Below are 24,163 nucleotides of genomic sequence, written 5' to 3' on the forward strand. Positions count from 1 at the left end.
ATCCTGAGATCCAACATCCCCTTCTGTCCTTTCTATCTCCCCTTCCTCTTCTTTCCTCCCCCAAGAGTGATTCTCTTGGAGTCAGTCTCCCTCCCTCTGCTTCAGGCTGGGGAGGGAATAGCCTCTGACCCCCCTCTAATGCTGAAGCCCCCTCCCTTTCTCAGACAGGTTCTGACTTTGAGGGAATGCGCAGATCTGGTAGTGGGGTTAAGGGTTCTGTTCCTAGGAAGCCCTGCTGGGAGGGGGCTCTCAGAACTTAGATTTGGGGTGCTTAGTACCTTTTGTCCTCAGTGAAAACTCGAGGACGTCAAGAAAATTCCCACTCAACGTCTTGCTACACTTAAATTTAAAAGTGACCCAGTTGGCATGCTGTAGTCCATGGGGTCACAAGAGTCGGACATGACTTAGTGACTAAACGACCACCAATTCTATATGACTATATGATAACTGACTGCAAGTGCAGTGTCTCCAGAGGTGAGATGTGTCCTTGGGGTGAACTTCTGTGAAAGGGCTTCCTCTCATTCTCAGCACCCCAGATTGCTTTACCGAATAGAATGCCTGTTAGTGTCTCCTCTTTTGGTGATCTTTCCTGATCTACCATCATTGTAACTGAAAGAGCCTTATTTCTAGGGCTGTTTGTGTTGGTGCAGCAACTTTAAATGGGCTGGCTTAGTGGTTTCTAACTCTGTTGGTTACCAAGCCTCTGCTCAATTTCCCAGTGCCTCACATAAGTGTAGCTAGTTAGACTCTGTGTCTTTTTGGACCAGGCTTGTACTTAATGGCAAAATTAAATTCTGTAAAGTCTTTAATTAGATTTTAATTTACAAAAGTATGTAAACACTACTTGTGTATATGTTAGATATATTTTGTGGTCTGAGACAGGGTTTGATTGCATTGTGGAGTCATCTTCCTTTATAAGGAGTCCACCCCAGCACTATAAACTCATAGCTTGGGAATGCTCCCAATAGCCAGTTTTCTTTAAAAAAAAAAGAAAGGAAGAATGAAAAGAAAACAGCCTATGGAGTGATGGAATCTTTATCTGACAAAACTTGAAATGAAAGTGTTGAGGTTGAAAGTATGTTTGTGTGCACAGCTGGTTTGGGTGTGAGGGTTTTTGTAGATGCTTCTAAGGGACTGATGAGGAAGCCACACCAGGCTTGTTTCTCTGCTGGAAGGGCTGAGGCAAGGTCATCTGACCCGCTGATTACATTTGAAAAGGGAGAGTGTGTCTTTTGCCACCTCAAAGGGCAGCTGTTTATTGAATTTATCCACCCTGCAATTGTTTTCCATATGGAGTGGTTCCTGCAGAAAGATCTAACATCTGCACAGGTCTATCCTGTTCCTCGGCTGTGTTTACCAAAGCGAGTTCTGCCCTTCCATTCACACCGTGAACTGCACGTACAAGTGTGAAGGCGGGTTTGGCCTGCTGGGTCCAGTTTGGGGAGGTCATACTTTGAAGCATGTTGCATGTTTGACGGTCAGGCTCATTCAGTCATTCATTAAATATTAAGCCCCTCACATGCCAGGCACTAGCCTGTGTCCTAGGGATAAAAAGGTGACTGTGACTGCATCAGCATGGCAGGTCATGGTTTACATACAAAGGGCAAGGGCGCCTCCTGGAAGGCCTGATGGCCTCAGGAGAGAAGATGGGGATAGAAGGTGAGCCTGGGCTCGGGAAGAGCCACGTGTGATGGGTTATGTGGATTCTGTGTTTGTATCTGGAAGGATTAGCCTAAGCCGGGAGTGTCAGTTTCAGGTTCTGAGGGATGTCTCAGAGACCCTCGGAGGACCAGGAAGCCTTTGTAATAGGTTGGGCAGCTCTGCTTACTTCTCTGACCCCAGAGTCAGAATTATCTCTTTGCTTGGCATCAGAGATGCCACTTAGTCCCTGGGTTTTGCATTAGAATTAGTAAATAGAGAATTCACCGGCAGAGACTGGAAACCTCTTGAAGTCTGTCTCACAAGAACAAGGACGTTAACCCTGAAGCCTGGGCCATTTTCCATCCTGAGAATTAAGCTCTGCCACTTCCTAAATTCCCATCGTGGTTTCAAGTGAAGAGGCCATTGTTCATTTTCCTTCCTAAAAGAAGTAATATATTTAACTTCTGGCTTTCTGCCTGACTAATGGAAGGTTGATCTCTATGAAGCCAACACCCGTGGCGTCCCAGCAGGACAAACCCGCAGCGTCCATCTGACCTTCTCCAGCTCAGGTTGAAGTTATTTAGATTCTACGCCGGCTCCGTAGGAGTCTTGTGTTCAGTCCTACTAGGCGGCTACCTGGCCTTGATTCCCATCCCGTGTTTAAAGATAAAAAGACAAGATCTTAACTCTTCTAGCAGCTAGAGCTTCTCCAAAGACCTATTATGGGAATTTAAAAGCAAATGTCTGATGGGAAACTATGTACTATCTGAGGACTTTGAAGCTCAATACAAAAGAGCCTTTATCAGCTGTTGAATAGTTCAGGTCCAGGCAGGTGTCCAAGAGCAGACGTTTTCAAACTTATTTTTAAGCAACAAAATACTCTTTCTTTTTCCTCCAAATGAAATCTACAGAATCCAAATACCATAAGGTTCTTTCAACCTTGGCATGATTGACATTTTGGGTAGGATAATTTTTTGTCATGGGGGCAGTTCTGTGCATCATAGGACATTTAGTAGCATCACCGACCTGTATACTCTAGATGCCAGGAGCAACCCCACCCTCATCCCAGTTGTGACAGCCAGAAATATCTCCAGACATTGCCAGATGTCCCCAGGGGGCAAAATCATACCCAGCTGAAAGCCAATAGAGTACAGTATGTAAAACTGATTTTAAAAATAAATAAAAAGAAGGAGGAACCAATGCTTTGGAAGTGGGATAAAACTTCTTCCAAATTCCGTCTGGGGTCCCTGACTCTCACTGGTGGTATTTAAGGAACTAGTATAGAGCTTTGAGCTATTACACAGAGACAAAATCCGAGAGAGATTGATTGTCATTTTTAAGATCTGGAACATGGGGAACTGCTTAAAATGAAGAAAATCTAAAAATTAGACTTACAGATATTTTGGCTGTATGCTGAACAGTTACATGTGTACGAAGGTGTACTTTGTAGGTGAGCTTAGATGTACAGAATAAGGGGGGAGAGGTGGTTGGAAGAGAGCCACCTAACTCCCTATGCACTGGGCTTTGGCTGCCATGTTTTGTCATGTTTTACCAGAGATGCCAGCCCTGTGCCAGAGCCCACCCTTGCTGCGTGAACCCCAGCTTCCACAAGACTCAGCAGAACCAGATCGCTGCACAGTGCGGGCTCGTCCCCGCAGCCTCTTTCAACCAGATGCTGGCTGGATCCCAGTTTGGACCATGGTTGTTTCAAAATCATTGGATGGGTTTTTACACTTCTACGCTTTGTACTTAGGGAGTAACACATGTTTTCGATTGTGTGTGAGTGACCACGCCTCTCCTTCAAGGAGCCCAGCGCTATTTCCTGTCCCCTGCCACGCTGAGCTACCAGTTAGGGGTAGGAGTGGGGAAATATAACCTGGGCACGTGCCACTGCCACCTTCTCCTCCCTAACCCAGGCTGATGCGAGTGTGTGGAAGTCTGTCCCACAGGCAGACTCTGTAGCCTAGGTGTGTGGGCATCAGTGTCAAAGACAGTACTGCTGAGTGAGTCACTCTCACCCTTGGGCAGATGCACGGGCTCAGGGCAGAGGGGGTTGACTGCCCAGAGGACTCGGTCTGTTCAGCAAACTCCTTCTCACCCCATGCCACAGCTGGAGTCCTGCGTTGGATCCCTGGAGAGCTTGTGTTTTGTTCGAGGACTCGCTCCTCCTCCCAGCCGTCTGCCTGGCTGCTGGTGAAGGTCTTGGGCACTTAGAGCAAAGTTTTGTGTTCCTCAAAGATGGTGTAACCATTGCAGTGAGCTATGGGGACAAATGAATGAGTAAAACTATTGTTATCTGTTCATCTGTGAATCTCTAACCCTTCTTAGAAACCTGTTGCCCCAAATCCTGCAGGAGCCCTGTAGAGGTTTGCTTAGAATTCCTGGAGGAGGCTGTTAAGGGCCGGTTGTGATGTGTCTTCGTCACCCCGATCTTCCCCATTGCTACTGCCTGGGCTAGAGGAGAGAAGCTCAGGAGGACACCTTAGGTTGGAACTGAGTAAGGGACCTGAGACACCCCGAAGCCCCCTCTGCCTCATGATGGGGAAGCTTGTTGTAAGAATATTTAGAAAAAAAGGATTCTACTCCTTGCTTAAGGTTTGCAATCAATTTTACTGACTTGCATCTTTGCTGTGGTTTATTGCTCTAAGTACACAAACCGTTGAACTAAAAACAGAGGCTCAGCAAAGGTTACCACTGAGATGAATCTATAGTAGACATGATCTAATGGATGGTTTGATGAATGACCCACGGGTGTAACTGGTTTATTTTGAAAGGAGAGTGGCATTCCTAGGATTCATGACTGCATTTCCTGACCTCTGCACTTTTGTCACCTTTTATCATCCAAATATGCAGCCAGTTTTAGGTAATGCTGGACTGTGAAAACTGTGTAAGATTGAATGAGTTTCGGAGATAGGCGTTGCAGAAAGTATTTTTATTCTTATATGTGACTTTATAATGTATACGTTGTTTTTACATGTATCTTCCTCTTTAATCATCAGAAACCAGCCCTTGTGACCTGGATACTCTCTTGGCCTTATCTCAAGAGAATTTCAGGAATCTGATAACATTGAATCCTCTAGGTGCCTTCCTTGATCTGTGAAGGCTCATTCCTGCCCAGGTCTGTTATTCATCTTCCTTCTAAATCTCATCTCCTACTAGTCCTTCACTCTCACTGTACTTCAAGTTGTATTAATAGTATACTACTTGTAGGTATCTGAATGTGGCAAACTCTTTTATACTTCCGTTTACTTATTCATTCACTCACTCACTCATTCATTCTTTCCTGGGTGGATGCATGCATGCTCAGTTGTGTCTGACTCTTTGTGACCCCATTGACTGTAGCCCACCAGGCTCCTCTGCCCATGGATTCTCCAGGCAAGAATACTGGAGTAGGTTGCCATTTCCTACTCCAGGGCATTTTCCTGACCCAGGGATCGAGCCTGCGTCTTCTGCATCTCCTGCATTTGCAGGTGGATTCTTGACTGCTGAGCCACCTGAGAAGCCCAAGGATACATCTTCCCACCCCAACATACCCCTAGTTCACAGTCTAAACAGATAAATGAGAGTTTGTGTGATAAGAATTTTGGTGTTGGGGCTGGAGACACTACCGGGAGGGCAGTTAAACCCTGACTTGAATCATGTTCAACAAGGCAAATCTTAAAGTAAATCATCTTAGTGGGAGGCAGGGTAGGAGAGTAAGGAGAGGAGAGAGGAAGGCAGAGATGAGGCTGGTCCAGAGCCCAGGGCCAGGCAGGGTTGGATGAGTGATAACACTTTGGTGCAGAGAGATAAACCAGCACGTGTGCTGCCTTAAGGACTTTGCCCTGAGGCCTGAAGGCAGCCACTAAAAGGCCTTTAAGTAGGAGCCAGCTGGGTAGTAATGGCTCAGAAAGCCCTTCTTGAGGGTTTCCTGTTCCTTCTGCTCCCCCCACCCCCCGCTGATCCAGCACTGCTTTGGCTTTGGATTCAGCCACGTCTCTTCTGCATTGCTCCAGATTCTGGGCTCTTTCCAGGTTCCTTCCCCTGTCTCATAACACCCTGGACACGCAGCCTAGAAATGAGGCAACAGTTGCTTTTGTGTTTTAACAATTAACTTGAGGGTCCTTCCTGCTAGACTATTAGTTCTTGGTGTTTAAAAAGCAGATTCTTGGTTCCTACCCCAGATACTCTGATTTAGTTTGGAATAGAGTCTGGGAGGGCATCCTTTATGGCTCAGCTAGTAAAGAATCCACCTGCAATGAGGGAGACCTGGGTTCGATCCCTGGGTTGGGAAGATCCCCTGGAGAAGGGAAAGGCTACCCACTCCAGTATTCTGACTTGGAGAATTCCATGGACTGTATAGTCCATGGGATTGCAAAGAGTTGGACACGACTGAGCAACTTTCACTTTCAGAGTCTGGGAATCTCCACTTATTGATAAGAAATAGTCCAGCAGACTGTGACCTTAATGCGACCCAGTGTCTTACATATGTGTGTATGTGCTGTATTCACTCACACTCTTTGTTTTAGTCATACTTAAAACTGTATTTAACAGAGTGCCTGGTACAGATGTGGTATGCTACAAATGTTTGGTCTAATGAATAGAACAAATTTATACGTGTAAGTGTTGATGTCAAAATTAAATCTCCCAGATGATTCTGAGGCCAGGCCCTTTTACAATTCACTACCTTAAAACTGCCACATTGTCATGGCCCCAGAGAAGCAGGCAGTCCCATTGAACCACAGCATTCTGCATACCCAGAAATGGGAAAGAAGGGGCCTTTAACTTGCATTTCATGATTTTCAATTGTGTGTTGGTATAATCTGCAAGGATTCCACTAATGGAATCCTGTGAGGATACAAAACTGTAAAAAGTAGCTCTGGCCTCCAAGACATTTTTCATCTACTTGAGGCAAAAGGGGAAGATGCACAGTTGAGTGACTTAGTGAGCTGGTGAAGGCCAGGTGGGGTGCTATCCATGGAAGAGCGTCAGGCCACGAGGTGATGAGGAGGAAGAGGAGGGGAGAGCCCGAGGGGCTGGAGGGGTCTGCATTCACCTTGGGAAGAGGAAGCAACTGAATGAGGGTTGGCTTTGGGAAGGTAAACAGCCAGTCATGCTCAAGAGAGTGACCTGGGCAGAGTCTGGCTGGAGGAAGGGCTCTGAGCAACAGACACCTGTTTGGAGCAGATTTGTGTAGAGGGGCCTCTGGTATTACTCTGGAAGGGGATGTTGCTTCAAGCTTAGGTGGGCCTTAAAGAAAAGGCTGGGGATCTGGGTAATTGCCTGTTTCAGGCAAATTCAGCCCTTTAAAGGTCGGTTTTCTTTGTCTCCTCCTCTGTTCACCTTAGATTCAGAAATGCATGACTTTGCTAAGAGACTAAAAACGCTCAGTGCTGTCCACCAGAGTACTGGAGTGGGTAACCTATTCCTTCTCCTGAGGATCTTCCCAACCCAGGAATCGAACCCAGGTCTCCCACATTGCAGGTGGATTCTTTACCAGCTAAGCCACAAAGGAAGCTCAAGAATACTGGAGTGGGTAGCCTATCCCTTCTCCAGTGGATCTTCCTGACCCAGGAATCAAACTGGGGTCTCCTGCATTGCAGGTGGATCCTTTACCAACTGAGCTATCAGGGAAGTCCCTATCTAAGAGATAACTATATACTACTTCTTTTTGGAGAGTTCTGGCCACACTTGAGTTCCTAGTGAGTGGAAAACAGGCCAGGCTGCATCCAGGGACTGTTCTGTCTGGCTTTTCCTAGGGAGGAGGGTTCTCATATCCCACCTGTTGCTCATGCCCATGCCTTGCTCACACCACCAAGCTGTCATGTTTCCATGGTGCCATGTGTTTGCCAGGGCCTTCAGTGAAAATGGTTTAAAAAAAAAATCAGAACTATGATTTTCTTAGTTACTCATCCAAAACACAGTGCTCAAATTACCAGACACGTGATCTAGAATAAAATTTTTGGTTCACACTGCCCCTGTCATTGCTGAAGCCAGGTTCTTCACTCTTTCACAAGTCTGGGCAGACAGCCTGTGATGTTTCCATCAGAGGTGTCACTTCTTAACAACCCTTTGATCCAAGATAGCTTCTTTGTAGTCTTAGATGGAAATTTTGCCCCAAGGAGGTATAAGAGGACTCCCATGAAGACTCTTGTTTTCTTTAGAGCTGGCCACAAATACTGGCAGAAGAAAGTCTTCTGTTATTACCCTTGTTTATACAGTTTTATGTAAAAGGCTTTCGCTTATTTTAAAATCATTTCTGTTCCCAGCCTTTATCTACAAGTACAGTGTGAAGCTGGAGTACCTCATCCTTGTGTTCATGGAGGAATGTTCTCACACAGCTACAAGAAAATGCGGAAAGTTTTGTTAAAGGAAATTCTACTCTTTCATCTCTCATGAGTTACTGCTTCAGGAATGCAGTTTACCAAAGTGGATTAGAGTCAGCTTGTAATGGGGAAATACATGTGCTCACAAGAGCAGCAACGTGGCTCTCCCCTCAGAATTTCCGCTTTGTCCCCAGTCTACACCAGATGCTGAGAATAGGCTGTGGGATCCTTCCCAAAACAGGTTGATGGAGAATTGGTCCTTCCCAAATTGGGGAAGGAATTGGTCCACTTTATTTCTATGAGCTAGAGCTTTCACTTGGCACTTAAACATCAAAAATACTTCATTGATATTACTGGGGACTCTTTTTGTTTTTGTTTTTTTTTTGAAAGGGGGAGTGAGTGAAGTGGATCACACTTTGCATAACAGCAGTTTTTGCTTTGCTGCATAGACAGTGTAAAGAAGTTTGAATGCCACTGTTCCCATCTCCCCCCTGTTTCACACTCATGGCCAAAGGTTAAAGACAAGCGCTTGCGGGCCTCCCTGGTGGCCAGCTGCTTGTGCAGTGCTTTGCCACCAGTGGACACGAGAGCCATTTGCTTGGTCTGCGCCATAGCTAGCCTCCAAGACAATCAACACTGAGTTCTTGGAGCAAAATTAAAGTAAGAGGACTTATCTCTTACTTGTTACGGAGGACTCCCACCGTTTTACATTGAGTTTCCAGGTGGTCTGGAGTAGAGCGAAACATGAAAAACTTCATTCCTTAGCGATCAAGTGAAACCGGTTCCTATCTTCTCATTAAATACAAGTAAGAAACTGAGAAAAATGAGACAGAAGGCCAGAAAGAGCACAGAGACTTTTTAGGCTCCTTTCATCAGAGTTACATTCAGGAACCAATTTGTAAGCTTTGGGCAATAGCTCAAATAAAGCTGAGTGGCCATTCTGTTTCTCAGGGGCAAATGGTGGAGATTTATAAATGCCTTACAGTTAGAGGGCATGCTCTGATGCCCTGTTTTTTATCTTTGTGATCAAAGATGGCTATGAATAAAATATCTGTATAGTCAAAGGTATTTTTTTCCCAGTAGTCATTTACAAATGTGAGAGGTGGACCATAATTCTGAGCACTGAAGAACTGATGCTCTGGAGTTGTGATGCTGAAGAAGACTCTTTGAGCGTCCCTTGGACTGCAAAGAAATCAAACCAGTCAACCCTAAAGGAAATCAACCCTGAATATTTACTAGGAGGACTGATGCTGAAGCTGAAGCTCCAATACTTTGGCCACCTGATGCAAAGAGCTGACTCATTGGACAAGACCCTGATGCTGGGAAAGATTGAAGACAAAAGGAGAAGAGAGCGGCAGAGGATGAGATGGTTAGATAGCACCACCGACTCAACAGACATGAATTTGAGCAAACTCCAGGAGATAGTGGAGGAAAGGGAAGCCTGGCATGCTGCTGTCCATGGAGTCTGACTCACAAAGAGTGGGCATGACTTAGTGACTGAACAACAGCAAAGATCAACAACAAAGATCAGCATCAGTAGCTAGGGATGCTACTTCCAAATGAAGAAGGTGAGTGGCACATCCATTGTTGGTGCTTCCACAGTCTTGAGGAATCCTGGAATCTGCGTCCTGCAGACTCTACCATAGTTGCAGCAGCAGTTGCTAAAACCAAATGTATTTTAGTAAGTAAAGAACTTGACAAAGATATAACATGATTCATTTTAATGAGGCCAGAAAAAAAATATGCATGTATATGCTAGGTAAAGAATCTGCCTGCAATCCTGGAGACCAGGGTTTGATCCCTGGGTCAGAAAGATCCCCTGGAGAAGGAAATGGCAATCCTCTCCAGGATTCTTGCCTGGAGAATCCCATGGACAGAGAAGCCTGGTGGGCTACAGTCGTTGCAAAGAGTCAGACACGACTGAAGCGACAGAGTAGGAGTTGTAAACAGAGATGAAATAGAATCAATGTAATTGAGGTTATTTTATTAAAATTCAAAAATATTAAAATTTAACTGGATTATTTTACTCAGCTAGTGATGGTACCAAAAAAAAAAAAAGTCTGCCTCTCTGGGAAGCCTTTGTATTGGAGAAGCTGGCTTTCTCATTATTCCCTGGAACCTGTATTCCTGGGCTATGTCAGTCTTCCCAGATAGAATGACCTCCCTAACCTTTATAATGTACCTTGGTCTAAGTTCTGCTCTTCTTCCAAGACCTGAATGAAATGCCATCTCTGCTCTGAAGCTTCTCCTAACACCATAGCTCTCAGGTAGCTCTTCTCACGCCTTACTCCTCCAACACCTGTAGGTAGCACTTAGCCTCACTGCTTGGTGCTTTTTATCTCATTATAGCTGTGACTCAAACTGGAATATAAATCTATTGGGATAAATGGCCTTCAAGCTTTTTTGATCAAGCAGACATCAGTGAACAATTTTTGAGCATGATCCCCACATACATGTATATTTTTTACAAGTTATATATATATATATGATTATATATATGTGGTGTGTATATAATACTATAGTTGTTATAAATACAAAGTATCACAGAATTGAAGTAAGAATTGGGATTGACATGTACATACTGCTATATTTAAAATGGATAACCAACAAAGACCTGCTCTATAGCACAAGCAGCTCTGCTTAATATTATGTAACTACCTAAATAGAAAAGATAGGGAAACAGTGAAAACAGTGACAGACTTTATTTTCTTGGGCTCCAAAGTCACTGCAGATGGTGACTGCAGCCATGAAATTGAAAGATGCTTGCTCCTTGGGAGAAAACCTGTGACAAACCTAGACAATGTATTAAAAAGCAGAGACTTAACTTTGCCAACAAAGGTCCGTCTAGTCAAAGCTGTGGTTTTTCCAGTAGTCATGTAACAATGTGAGAGTTAGACCATAAAGAAGGCTGAGTGCCGAAGAATTGATTCTTTTGAACTGTGTTAGAGAAGACTCTTGACAGTCCCTTGGACTACAGGGAGATTCAACTAGTCAATCCTAAAGGAAATCAGTCCTGAATATTCATTGGAAGGACTGATGCTGAAGCTCCAATACTTTGGCCACCCGATGCAAAAAGCCGACTTACTGGAAAAGACCCTAATGCTGGTAAATATTGAAAGCAGGAGGAGAAGGAGATAACAGAATGAAATGGTTGGATGGCATCACAGACTCAATGCACATGAGTTTGAGCAAGCTCTGGGAGATGGTGAAGGACAGGGAAGCCTAGTGTGCTGCAATCCACGTGGTCGCAAAGAGTCAGACACAACTGAACAACAAACTGGAAAAGACTATGGAAAAGAAAAGAATGTATAACTGAATTACTTTGCTGTACACCTAAAACTAACACAACATTGTTCATCAACTATGCTCCAATATAAAATTAAAAGTTTTCTTTTCAAAGTGAGGAATGTGAGAAACAAGTAAATAGAAGGCGCAGTAGTTTCTTCCTGTACCCCACCATAATGATTTGAGAACCTGTTGGAGTAATGTTATCCTACTTCTTGGTGTTCTTGGCCCTAGTAAATAGTAGACACTTGGCAAATATTTGATGATGGTGGTATTACTAGATATTAAAGTGACTAGGTCAGAAGGTGACTATTAGGGATTGCTTGATCCTTGTATCTTCTTCATTCTGGACATGAGTACTTTCTGTTTCCTCTTCTTGCAGCACTTCCCCAGTTTTCCTGTTCCTTGTTTCTTCACCTCCCCTTCACTTGTTCTGAAATTTGTAGCTTCTGGGAGGGACTGGGAGCAGGAGGAGAAGGGGACGACAGAGGATGAGATGGCTGGATGGCATCACCGACTCGATGGACATGAGTTTGAGGAAGCTCTGGGAGTTGGTGATGGACAGGGAGGCCTGATGTGCTGCGATTCATGGGGTCACAAAGAGTCAGACACGACTGAGCGACTGAACTGAACTGAACTGTCCTTAAGAGAAGCCACCTCTGATTGCCCCGGTGTGGGTAAGACTTCTGCCCTTCGACACTCCTGCACAGTAATTGCTATTTATAGCCTGCCTCCAACATAGACTTTCATTTGTTGAAGGCATTACTGTACCTTGTTCACCATCATACCCCTACTTCCCATTGCAAAATCCAGTATTTAATAAAGATTCAAAAATCTGTGGATTGAATACACATAGGATAGAGAAGTGCTTCCCTGGTGGCTTAGATGGTAAAGAATCTGCCTGCAATGCAGGAGACCTGAGTTCGATTCCTGGGTTGGGAAGCTCTTCTGGAGGAGGGCTTGGCAATCCACTCCAGTATTCTTGCCTGGAGGGTCCCCGTGGACAGAAGAGCCTGGCGGGCTGCAGTCCCTGGGGTCGCAAAGAGTCGGGCACGACTGAGCGACTGAGCGCAGGATACAGAAGGAAGAGGTTGTACATCCTTAGAGCCTGTTTGGGGACCAAGGTTATAGCAAAACCGACCTGCCCTTTAACGTTTAAGATGGGGCAGAATACCTCCTTATCCCCAAAGTGATTCGTGAGTTGAATGACAGGTTAGGGTTGAGAACTCTGTTGCTCTTCATTTTCCCATAGAATCCTAGCAGTTTGTTGAACTATGGTGTATTTAGACTATGTTTACTAGGTTATGATAAAACTCTGAATTAAAACCAAAATATATAGACTTTGTAAGGTGATGTGTTGAGCTAGTACTAAGTGCTCTAGAATTTGGAGGCATTTGTCCCACCTTTTCCAGCTATTTGGTATATACTTATATACATTTCTGCTTTTCCTCGAAATATAAGAACTCTGATTCAAGGATATAGAGTGGACTATAAATGATAATAAAGAAAGAACCCTTTGAATGCATTTTAAGAAAAGAGAATTCATTTGTCTTTGACTAGTGGAATGTTCTTTCTGGTAGCACAAAAATAATAACACTGGAGCATGAAGACGGGAATTTATTGCTAATCCAAAACTCTGCTTTTATCAATGGTCTCAATCCCTGTCAGTACCAAACATTTGTTTACATTGTTTTAAAAAGTTTAATTTATTGCCTTTTTTTGGTTCCTGTTTAATTTAAGGCATAAAGCAATTGTCAAAAAACAAAAAAGCCCACCAATCTAATAGCCAAATATATGCTTCTAAGTTGTTAGCTTCCAATAGGATGTGACCGTGTGATATAAATGCCACTTGGTTAGAACAGCTATCTCTTCTCTCTTTTTAAAATTTTCAAATAAAGTTGACTGAGGTTTAAAGCCCTGGCATTGGTGTTGGAAATTAGAGGAAGTTTGGTTGTGTGATAAAGATGTTTTACCCTCAGTGTTAGGTTTTGAATTAGTCTGTTTACGGTGAGCAGTGGTGGAGTGGTTTTAAAAATCATGTTGAATCAGCAGCGTGAGGGAGCAACATTGCTTTCATTCCAGCCATGTAGCTGGAAAAGGAAATGATTAGACATCATACTCTTCATGGCTAATATCCTGTGAAGTTTTTCTAAAATCATGAAATCAGGACTCTGGAGCTTAGAAGGGACCTCAGAAGTCTACCAGTGGAAAGGGGAAAAAAAAAATGAAAGGGAAATGGAATCAGCCAAACTAAAGGGCAGGATTCTTTTAGTTCTCAGCAGGAAACACATGTTTATCTGGAAAAGATTTTGGTTGGACAGGTTGTTTGTATAAGAATCTTTTTTGTGAGGAAGGAAGACCAACCTGAGCTTGGAGGCTGGGGGTGGGGGTAGGAGTGGGGGTGGGGGTAGAGAAAACAGTCTCTAAACTTTGAGTGAATGAGGAAAAAATACAGTTTTCAGATAGGAAAACTCTACTTTCATAGGAATGATATGCTAATGCTGTTAGCTTACTTTTAAGCTCGCCTTGCTGCATTTTCATTTTATAAGATATGATTAAATGGTAACTTTAGCATTAGTTGCTATAAAAGCAGAAATAGTAACTTTTAAAAACATAGGGAAAACTTATGTCCACACAAAAACCTGCACATGAATGTTTATAACATCTTTATTCATAATTGCCAAAACTTGGGGGCAGCCAAGTTATCCCTCAGTAGGTGAAAAGATAAAGTATGGTACATCCACATAATAAAATATTGTTCAGTGCTGAAAAGAAATGTATGATCAGCCCGTGAAAAGACACAGCAGAACTTTAAATGCTTACTAGTGAGTGGAAGAAGCCAGTCTGAGAAGGTTACATACGGTGTGGTTCCAACTCTATGACATTCTGTAAAAGGCAAACTATGGAGAATCAAAAAGATCAGCGGTTACCAGACTCGGGGGGAGAGAAACAGATGAATAGGCAGAGCCCAAGATTTTTAGGGCAGTGAAAATACTCTGTATGATCTTATAATGATGAATATATACCATTATACATTTGTCTAAACCCTTAGAATATACAGCACCAAGAGTGAATCCTAAGGTAATCTGTGGACTTTGGGTGATTATGATGTGTTTGATGTAGGTTTATCCTCGGTAACAAATGTATCTGTCTGGTGAGTGATACTGATAATAGGAAAGACTATTCGTGTGCAGGGCAGGTACAGGAGGTATATGAGAAGCCTCTGTGCAGCCTCTCAATTTTATTGTGAACTTAAAACTACTCTAAAAAATAGAGTTTTTAAAAAGTATATGGAAAAACGTTTTAATTGGGAAGTAGTTGGGAAATAGCACAGAGTGACATCACTTATATAAGATTGCATATCTATACAGTGTATATATGTGGCATGTTAACTGAAATTTTCAGTGACTATTTGTATAGTACGATTGAAGATGACTTTTTAAAAGAAGATGTTCTTCTTTATTTTCTTTATCATTTGCATTTTCTATAGTGACCATATATTATCTTTGTACACAGCTACAATGAAAAAGCAAAAAGAGGTTTTATGTTACCTCTGCTCTGACAAGTGAAACCACATCATGGCTTCATTATCCTCTGAAGTGCAGAAGGTTATCAAAGGAACAGGAGTCTGTAAGTGGGGCATTGTCTCTCCAGTTAAATTTAGTAATGAAGGATAAAAGGAAATTGGAAAATGCTTCCATTTTAAAGCATATAAAACCAAGATACTTTATCTAACGTAAGCTCTAAGTTGTGGATAATGTCATTTTGAAGTATTATCCAGATAGTCAGGATGACAATGAGAGGGATGATATGGACACATCTCCAAGGCTGCAACACAAATCTGGTGGGACAGAAACATGTTTCCTCCTCATCCTGAAAGCAGATGGTTAATAATTCACTGAGCAGTGTTTACTTTTCTTTTGGAAAACTGAGGAATGAAGAAATGGCTGCTGAAAGTCCATTTGTGGATGAAATCAATGGGGGAAAATAAAATATTTGTAGAATTTTGCTAACAGAGTAGAAATTCTTACCATTGTTTTGCAGCAAGGAATTGTAGGATTCTTGCATTTGATCATAGGGAGCAAGAGGAAGTTTCTTTCATTAAGTTATGTGTGCAGAAAAGAGTAGGCACAATCATAAAGTTTATCATTATAAGGGTTTTCTATTTATATTTCATCTCATTCCACAAAGAAGTTGAAGCTCCTTGTTAAGAAATATATATAGCAGTTAAATATAAATAAGAAACCAGGGCCAGGCTAAGTATGAATTCATTCTATGGTAGATACTATGAGTGATCCACCCATATTTCCTCTCAGCCCACAAAGGAAGTGTGGAAATGTTGGAGAATTAATGTCCCCTTTCCTTGAAGCGGTCATTAATCAATGTCAGATGAGATCTAGAGGATAAATATCCCAGTTTCGTTGCCCCTTGAGTATGATCTACCAACCCTTTGAGATCCCTGAAGGAACCCAGATGGGTTCCTGAGAGCTGTGGGTGTTGGGATAGGGAGGTTGACTTTGGTGTCTACTAAGCAGACTTAGTGGTGGTGGTTTAGTTGCTAAGTTGTGTTTGACTCTTGTGACCCCGTGGACTATAGCCTGCCAGGCTTCTCTGTCCATGGGATTCTCCAGGCAAGAATACTAGAGTGGGTTGCCATTTCCTCCCCCAAGGGATCTTCCCCACCCAGGAGTCAAATCTGGGTCTCCTGTATTGCAGGCAGGTTCTTTACTGACTGAGTTAAGAGGGAATCCCAGACAGACTTATTAGAGGAGTCTGCTAGGTTCTTAATGAAAGGAACCCTGGTCCTCCAAGCCTGTTACTACTGGGCTTATTCCCAGTCTACCTCAGTCTTCCTCTGCAGAGCCTTGGGGATGCCCCATTCCTGGGACCTCAGGTCTGAACCTCAAAAAGTGAGGACCAAGGGAAGAGACTAGTCTCCTACCTAAGGCCCATCTGAAAGGTATTTTGCTGTCTGAGGACTCAACTTTCTCTCAGATGTTGGACAATGGAGGCACCACCCTTTGGGGAAAATCTACATCCTATTACCTTAAAATAAAATATGATTTGAATAGGACAACTACAGTAAACCTAATTTCCCTAAGGAGTTTCACATACCCTGAATTGTGCATATTTTATAAGTGTAACTGGATGGATGAAAGATCGATTTTGGAAGGGAACAAACTTACACAGGGAGACTAGTTAGGAAACTATTTCACAGTCCAGATGATAGGAAGAAGGCATGAGCATGGGAGGGAAAGACCCAGTTAGATCATAGAAGGTTTAGCAGGACTTGATGATCATTTGTTGTGAGTGAAGAATTATAAGAAGACATCTCTATGTTTTGTTTTGTTTTTTTTTTTTCTGGATGACTTCAGGCAGAGTGGTGCTACTACCCCTAGCATGGCTTCAATAAGTTGGGGAAGAGGGTTCAGCCTACAAATGTCAAGTTTTAGGTTTGTCTTGGGTATGTCTTGAAGAGATGCTGAGAAGCTACTTAGAAACAAGTTTAGTAGTTAGAAGCCAGAACTAGAGCTGCATGTTTGGGAGTCCTCAGTGCACGGGCAATTGTTGGAAGTCAAGAGATCTTATGAAGTCTTGGAGAAGATGAATGAGCATCCAGAAAGACCAGAAGAATGATGTACAAAGAACCTTGGGACATGCACATGTTTAAAGCTTGGGTGGATGAGACTAGCTGGTGCAGGAGACTAAGAAACTGTGGAGTGAGAGGAACCATATGTTGCTGGAGCCAAGATCCCCTTCTTTAAGTACTGAGGAGAGTACTGGCTTCTAATGGAACCTGGGTACCATTTCTGATGGCCTTATCCAGGACCTCTGTTCTGCTCCTGTTTCTGCTAACAGAGGAGGCTGGAGGGATGGGTGGGTGGGGGCGGGGAGGATGAGCTCAGCTTTCACAGTGCTACGAGCCATGAGTCCCAAGTGAGAAAGTCAGTTCAGTACAAATTATTTTTCTCTCCTTCTGTTGCCATTGATAGTTATCTCCGCGAGTTTGCATGATGGTAGATGTTTTTGTAGGCTGGGCTTCCTCAGAAGCCAAGTCCCTGAGAAACATCTGTGTATAGCTTCTGAAGAAGCAGGTCTCATTATACATTGAGTCTAGTCACTCGTTCTGAATTTGGAAATAACTGTGAGTCATGTGGTTCAACTCTTTTTAAAAAACAGAAGATTCTCTTCTGCTCAGTGCCACTTAGGGGCTTTTGCCTGCCATTCTTAATACTAATACTCGTTGTCATTGTCACTGCTGCTGGTACAAATTCTTAGAATCTTCTCCCCATCCTGGTTCAACAAGCTCCCTTTCCACTTCTAAACAACTGCTAATCTCTGCCCATTTGCCAAATCTTCCTTAATTAATCAAAGGACTAGATACAGATCTCCTGTGATTCCGTCTTCACTCAACACTCACTAAATGCTCTCTCCCACTGGGGTTGTGTTCTTGTAAAGATTCCCTTAAGTTATGTATTTGCCTTATATGTGTGGTAATCATTCTGTTATTATCATTATTGTCTCAGACAGGAGTCATCTAAGTTAAACTCTTAAGCATTATTCTTTATCACACAGTTCTATGATCACATGGTTTCTTCTTCAGTGTGTTGGATAATACTAAGCAAAACTCTCTCACTACCTTATTGCAATCCCTTTCAGGGATGTATTTGGGAGACATAAACAACTCATACTCTGTGGCTCTTTCTTGACTAGTAACTTTTGCTCAACACAAAAGTTTTCCTGTTTGCTTTTCCCACAGTTATTCCCTCCCATGTGCACACATGATAAAACAAGTATCTCAGGAAGAAGAAAAAAGACTTTGATAGCATTGCTCAGTAGTTCAACACAGTAAACAGGGTTTGGCGTACCCGCTTCGATCACTGTCTGCTTGACCTCATTTAACCTTCCTGTGTGTTTCTGTCTCCTCACTAGAAAATTTACTACTTTCCAGGGGGAGACACAGTTAAGTCTAGGGGATTCTAGGAGACCCATTGTTAATAATGTTAATAAAGGACAAAGTACAGTATGATGTTAGCCATATGGTCCTGGGATAAAATCAAGAGTGGAGGATTCCGGGGGTGGTTCTGGTACTAAGTAGCTAGAGGAGCCTTGGGAATGTTGTTGAGCTTCTTTAGGAAATGGTTTCCTAGGTTTCCACTTTCCTAGGTATTGATTCTTCTTCGAGGCAATTGGATGGCTGGATTAAAAATCCTTCCTATTTCTTGAATGCTGAAGTAAGAGTTTTAACAACAGTTGTAATTAGTAACAGTCGCCTCCTGCCAGGTATTTTTCTAATTATGTTACACTTATTATTTCAGCAAGTCCCCCAAGTGGCCCTTTGAGGAGGGTTCTCTAGCCTTCAATATTCTACAAGTGAGGAAACTGAGGCATAGACTGAACAACGTGCTCCAGGTCACCCAGTTTATAAGGGGGAGATGCAGGATTCACAGCTGCACTCCAGGTTCTAGGCCCTCACCTGCCTCACCCACCTGCAGGCCTTTATACCTGTGGTCACAAATGAAGGCCTCATGACTTCCTCTGCACAGCCCCTTGGAGACCAGTTACAGAGTATAGTAAACCAAATACTGGTGCTGCTGAGCAAATTCAACGTAAATTGTGTTCTACACTAAATCAAAAGTATTTCCCTTATGTATTCTATGTCAGTAATTCTAAAAATTACAAAATGCCATAGATTTTTTATCTCTGATTTTAACTTGGAAATTTGTAACTATGATTTCAAATATGATATTTGAATATCATATTGAAATATGATATTTCACTATCATAGTCAAACTATGATTTTGACTCACATCAGAATGTTTCCAAAGTGCCTTCAAACATGGATTTCTATGTCTGGTATGTGTGTGTGCATGCATGCTAAGTCACTTCCGTCATGCTGACTCTATGGGACCCTATGGATTGTAGCCCACCAGGCTCCACTTTCTGTGGGATTCTCCAGGCAAGAATACTAGAGTGGGTTGCCGTGCCCTCCTCCAGGGGATCTTCCCAACCCAGGGATCCAACCTGCGTCTCTTAAGTCTATCTGCACTGGCAGTCAGGTTCTTCACCCCTGCTGCCACCTCAGAAGCCCATGTCTGGTATGTTAAACTTTAAATTCAGGGAGGAAGAGCAGAAGACTGAAAAAGATGGAATATTTACCATTTTTGAGATAAAATTAAGACAGTTTGATGGAGACTTCAGAAAGCCATCTCTCCCCTACAAATCCTCCCACCAGCAACACAAGTTTCATACCAATAAAATTTTCTACGAGGAGAACTTACCCTGGGGTGGCTCCTGGTCACTTATGCCTTCTCAGGTTCTGAAAAAGAATGTGTGGGATGACAATCAGATTTTATGAAACACAGTTTTATTTCAAAATAGTTAATCATCATTATATTTAACATAATTAGTCTCCACCCTGTGGTTGGGAGGGCTTGTGAAAACCAACTCCTGGAAAGACAGATCAGTGCTCCAGACCTGTCCACTTCCAGAGATGGCTATGTGACTTTCCACGCTGGGGCATAGAGCCAGCTTCCTATTTACTTAGAGGCATTGAGCACCTCAGAAGCTAAATGGAAGTTGTGATGCAAGTTTTGGCTGCAGAGCATGTTAGGATTGCTTGACGTGCTCAACTGACAGATGATCTGAAAGATTTCTCAAGACCCAGGGTGGTTTCAAGCACAGCAGGATTAAATTGTCTTTTTAAGTCCTAAATCAACAGGAGGCCATGCAGATAATGAGGAAGATCTCCCTGCACTCTCAAGCGGGGGTTCAGTCTGTACTCAGAGCAACAGAGTGCAGTCCCAGAGTTCATTCTTCTGCTCAGGGCAGCCAGCAAGACAGGGCGACAAGGAAAGCCACATGAAGCCACAGCAGCCCCAGTTTTCTTACATGACTTAAATTTCTTGCAGATTCCAAGATGTGGCTAAATGTGTGTTTGCTTTTTAAATAGAAAGAGGCACATGTGCAAACGAATACAGAGGAAGGAAGAGTGAAGTTTAGTTATAAATGGCCACGTATGAGGTCTGGTGAGGCACCTGGGATAGGAGGTGAAAGAGACACAGTCCCTAGTTTCTTGGGATAAGGGAAAAGATGGAGGTGTGCTCCCAGGTTGCTATCGAAACAGGGTGAGGAGAAGCATTTCACCCTGATTCAGGGTTTGGGGGCAGCCGCTTAGGCTCTGAGATACACAGGAAAGTCTATGTTAACTCGTTTGGGGGGAAAAAAAAAACCGAGGAAAGAACATTTGAGGAAGGGTGAAAGGCAGGAGTGAGTGCATTGGGGGATGACTGACTTGGTCAACAACTACATGCAGTTTCTTCCTACGTCCTTCTGGCTGTAAGATCACCTAGAAGATTCATAGGTCATATTACTGCAGTGGTAATAGCTGTTGAGGGGGGGAAAAGGATTCAATTTATGAAATGTTAAAACTGCAAATGAGCTGACCTTTTTAACCAATCTTTATAGTATTAAGGGATTATATAAGTAAATTATTGGTAATTAGACTCCCCAGGGAGAGTTTAATTTGCATCTAGATGTGATATGTGTTCAGTAATTCAGTACAAGTTTTACTTTGGCCAGTGCTGAGCTGGGTCTTAGGTTGGTGATAATGTAGATCAGATATAGGGTGTTATCATCTAGGCTAAATTTCATCATCTGTCAGCAAAGCGACATTAAAATCTGCTTATTTTGTGGTTACTAGACGACTTCTAGAATTATTGTGAAAGAGAGCAGTAGAGTGATTTCTGTTCTCATGTGACCCTTATCCAAAGTTGTAAGACCCTCTCAGGAATACTGATTATATAATACTTTCCCCATATGACTGAGGACTTGGGGTATATTTTCATCTTCTTTGGATAGATGGGAAACCTGAGGATGAAAGTAATTAGGCTGCTTACTAAAGAACTTACACACACACACACACACACACACACACTACAAAACAAAAACTCAAGTAGGTATGATTTTAACTGTATTAGAGCCTCTGGAGAGTTGGTGTCTTAGCCAAATTTATTTGGATGTTTTTTGCATTTCATTCTCTAAGATTTCTTGTATTGAACTTCATTTTTATTGTTAAAAAGAATATAGCATACATTGATATGATGCTATATAGATACAATTGATATACATTCCTGCTTTCTGGTATTTTTTATAGGAAAAAAAATCCTAGAAGTTGTTACATGCAAAGAAATGAACATAACATTTGAACAAGGTGACAAAAACACCAACTTGAAAAGATATCTGCACCCCCGTGTTTGTAGCAGCATTATTTACAATAGCCAAAACATGGAAATAACCTAAGTATCTATCGATGATGAATGAATACAGAAGTTGAGATAATATACACACAATTAAATATTGCTCAGCTTTAAAAAATGAGGAAATCTTACCACTTACATCAACATGGATAGACCTTGAAGGTATTACGCTAAGTGAAAGAAGTCAGACAGAAAATGACAAATACTGTATGATCTAAAAAACAAACAGAAAAACAAAGCAACCAACTCACAGAAAAAAAAGATCTCAGATTTGTGGTTACCAGAGACAGGCTGGAGGGGGAAGAGGAGTTACAGGAAGGCGGTCAAAAGGTTTAAACTTTTGGTTATAAGATAAATAATCACTAGGGATATAATGTGAACAGCATGATGACTACAGCTAACATTTCTGTTTTATAAATAGGAAAGTTGAGAATAAATCCTGAGTTCTCATCACAAGAAGAAAATATTTTCTTTCTTTTTATTATATCTCTATGAGAAGATGAATGTTAGTTGAACCTGTTGTGGTAATCATTTCACAGTATTTAATCAGGCCATCATGCTGATATGCCATAAATATATACAGTGATGTTATGTCAGTTATTTCTCAATAAAACTGGAAAAAAAACATTGACAGATATTGTCAAATTGGTTATCAAAAGAAATCATTCTCGAAATAGATACATGTGTTGAATGCTACCATGTGTCTATCTTTACCCAAAACCTTTTTAATGCATTACTTCATTCAGTCCTTGGGGGAAAAAAACCTAGAAGGAAGATAGTACCTGATTTATAGATGGGAACAGGGAAGCTTAGCAGGATAAATACATCCAGAGCATGGCAGGGCCAGGACTAGAGACAAGTTTATCCTCCTCCCAGCAGAAGCTGGAGGTGCTTCTTTCCCTACCAGGTTGTAAGAATGGGCATGTTAACCATCTTTGTAAGTATTTGCCAACCTAAGAGGTAAAATGCTATTTACCTCGCGATTCTTACTTGGCTATCTTGGATAGGATTGGACATCTTTGGCATGCTTAGTGTCTGTCTGCATTTATAATTTTATGAGTTGCCTGTTCACTTCTTCTGCCCCTTCTTTTTACTAGATTTTTATCCTCTTTTCTAAGTGATTTATACATATTATAAATGTAACAGTTTGTCATGTGTTGCAAATCCTTTTATCCCCAGTTTGTTTCAACTCTATTTTATTTATTGACAGTAGGACTTTAAATTTCATAGGTTACAAATCTGTGGATCTTTTATGGCTATAGAAGTTTGTTATCTTTATCCCATTCTAGGAATATTTTTTCCCCCTGTGGTTTCTTTCTTTCTGTAGTTTCTACCTTCACATTTATCTTAGATTATTTAGGTGTAAGAAGTGAGATAAAGATATTTTCCAAAAGGCTACCTAGTTGTCTGTACACTGCTTATTGAATAAATCCGTCTTTCCCACTGATTTGAACCATACTATCTTTCAGCCAAATTGATTTCTAGTTTTGGACTGTTCTTGAAGGGGTAAAGCACTGTTTAGATTATTGTAATTTTATAATATGTTTTAACATGTACAGCAAGTCCTCTCTTACTGAAATTTTTGAACAGCTTTAAAATATTTATGGTACCAAATAAACTTTGAAAAAAATTGTTGAGTTTAAAAACATCCTTTGGGAATGTTGATTGTGATTTTGTTCAGTTTAGAGATTAGTTTAGAAAGAATTGGCAACTTTATAGTATTGAGTGTTCCAGTTTAAGAACTTCATTTTTACACATCTTTGCATCTTCTTCAATTGGTTTTATAGTCTTTTTTCATATAAATTTTGTACTTCTGATAAATTATTTCCTAGATAGTTTGGTTTTTGTAGCTATATGAATGTGATTTTTAAGATTATTCTAATCAGTTCTTTTGACATAATAAACACCTTGACTTTTAATGACTTATTACTGTCCATCATACTGTACTTATTTTTTAATAAATTAGGCTAAATTCTCCTGAGTTTTCTAGTCATACATTAAATAACTTAAAATAATGGTATCTTTGGCACCTTTTCCTGATAGTTTGATCTTTAATTTTCATATCTAATAATTTTAGCAATTACTTTCAGAATAATACTAAACAATAGTTGTGAGAATTAGTCTTATTTGTTCTTAACTGTCACCGGAATTTTTAAAAACTTACCATTTAGCTTTTGATTTGTGAAATCATGTGTTAGTCATGTTAAAAAGACACTCTTCTAGTCTTTTTAAAAGAATTTTTTATTGGATTACAAGTTAAATTTTACCAAGTGCCTTTTTAACATCTACTGAAACTGTCATTATTTTACCTATTAATAGAATAAGATATAATAGATTTTGTAATAATATGCCCATTGTTATGCTTCTGAGAAAATTCCTACTTGGTCACAATGAGTTTTTCTTTTAAGGTAATACTGAGTAGTACAGTTGTTTCTGGTTATTTGAGTATAATTGCTACTGGGAACAGTCTACCTAAAAAGACTACTTCAAAATTAGAGGTAGTCCTTTAAAATCTTTGTAATTTTTTCTAAAGAGTTAGACTATTGTTTTATGTAATTCTTAGTGAATTTTGATCATTATGTTTACACAGAAATCTACTTTTTTCCCAGGTTTCAAAATTTATTAGCAGATTATTCTTGTATGATTCCTCTAATTTCCTTTGGAGCAGTGATT

General features: G+C 41.4%; 1 protein-coding gene across 1 annotated transcript in view; it reads left to right on the top strand.

Annotated features, from left to right (window-relative positions):
• PRKCH (protein kinase C eta) overlaps window positions 1-24,163 on the top strand; it is a 231,508-nt gene that overhangs the window by 93,536 nt on the left and 113,809 nt on the right. The gene's annotated exons all lie outside the window — the stretch shown is intronic.

The sequence above is a fragment of the Muntiacus reevesi genome, chromosome 7 (genome assembly GCF_963930625.1).
Source record: "Muntiacus reevesi chromosome 7, mMunRee1.1, whole genome shotgun sequence".
Lineage (NCBI taxonomy): Eukaryota > Metazoa > Chordata > Mammalia > Artiodactyla > Cervidae > Muntiacus > Muntiacus reevesi.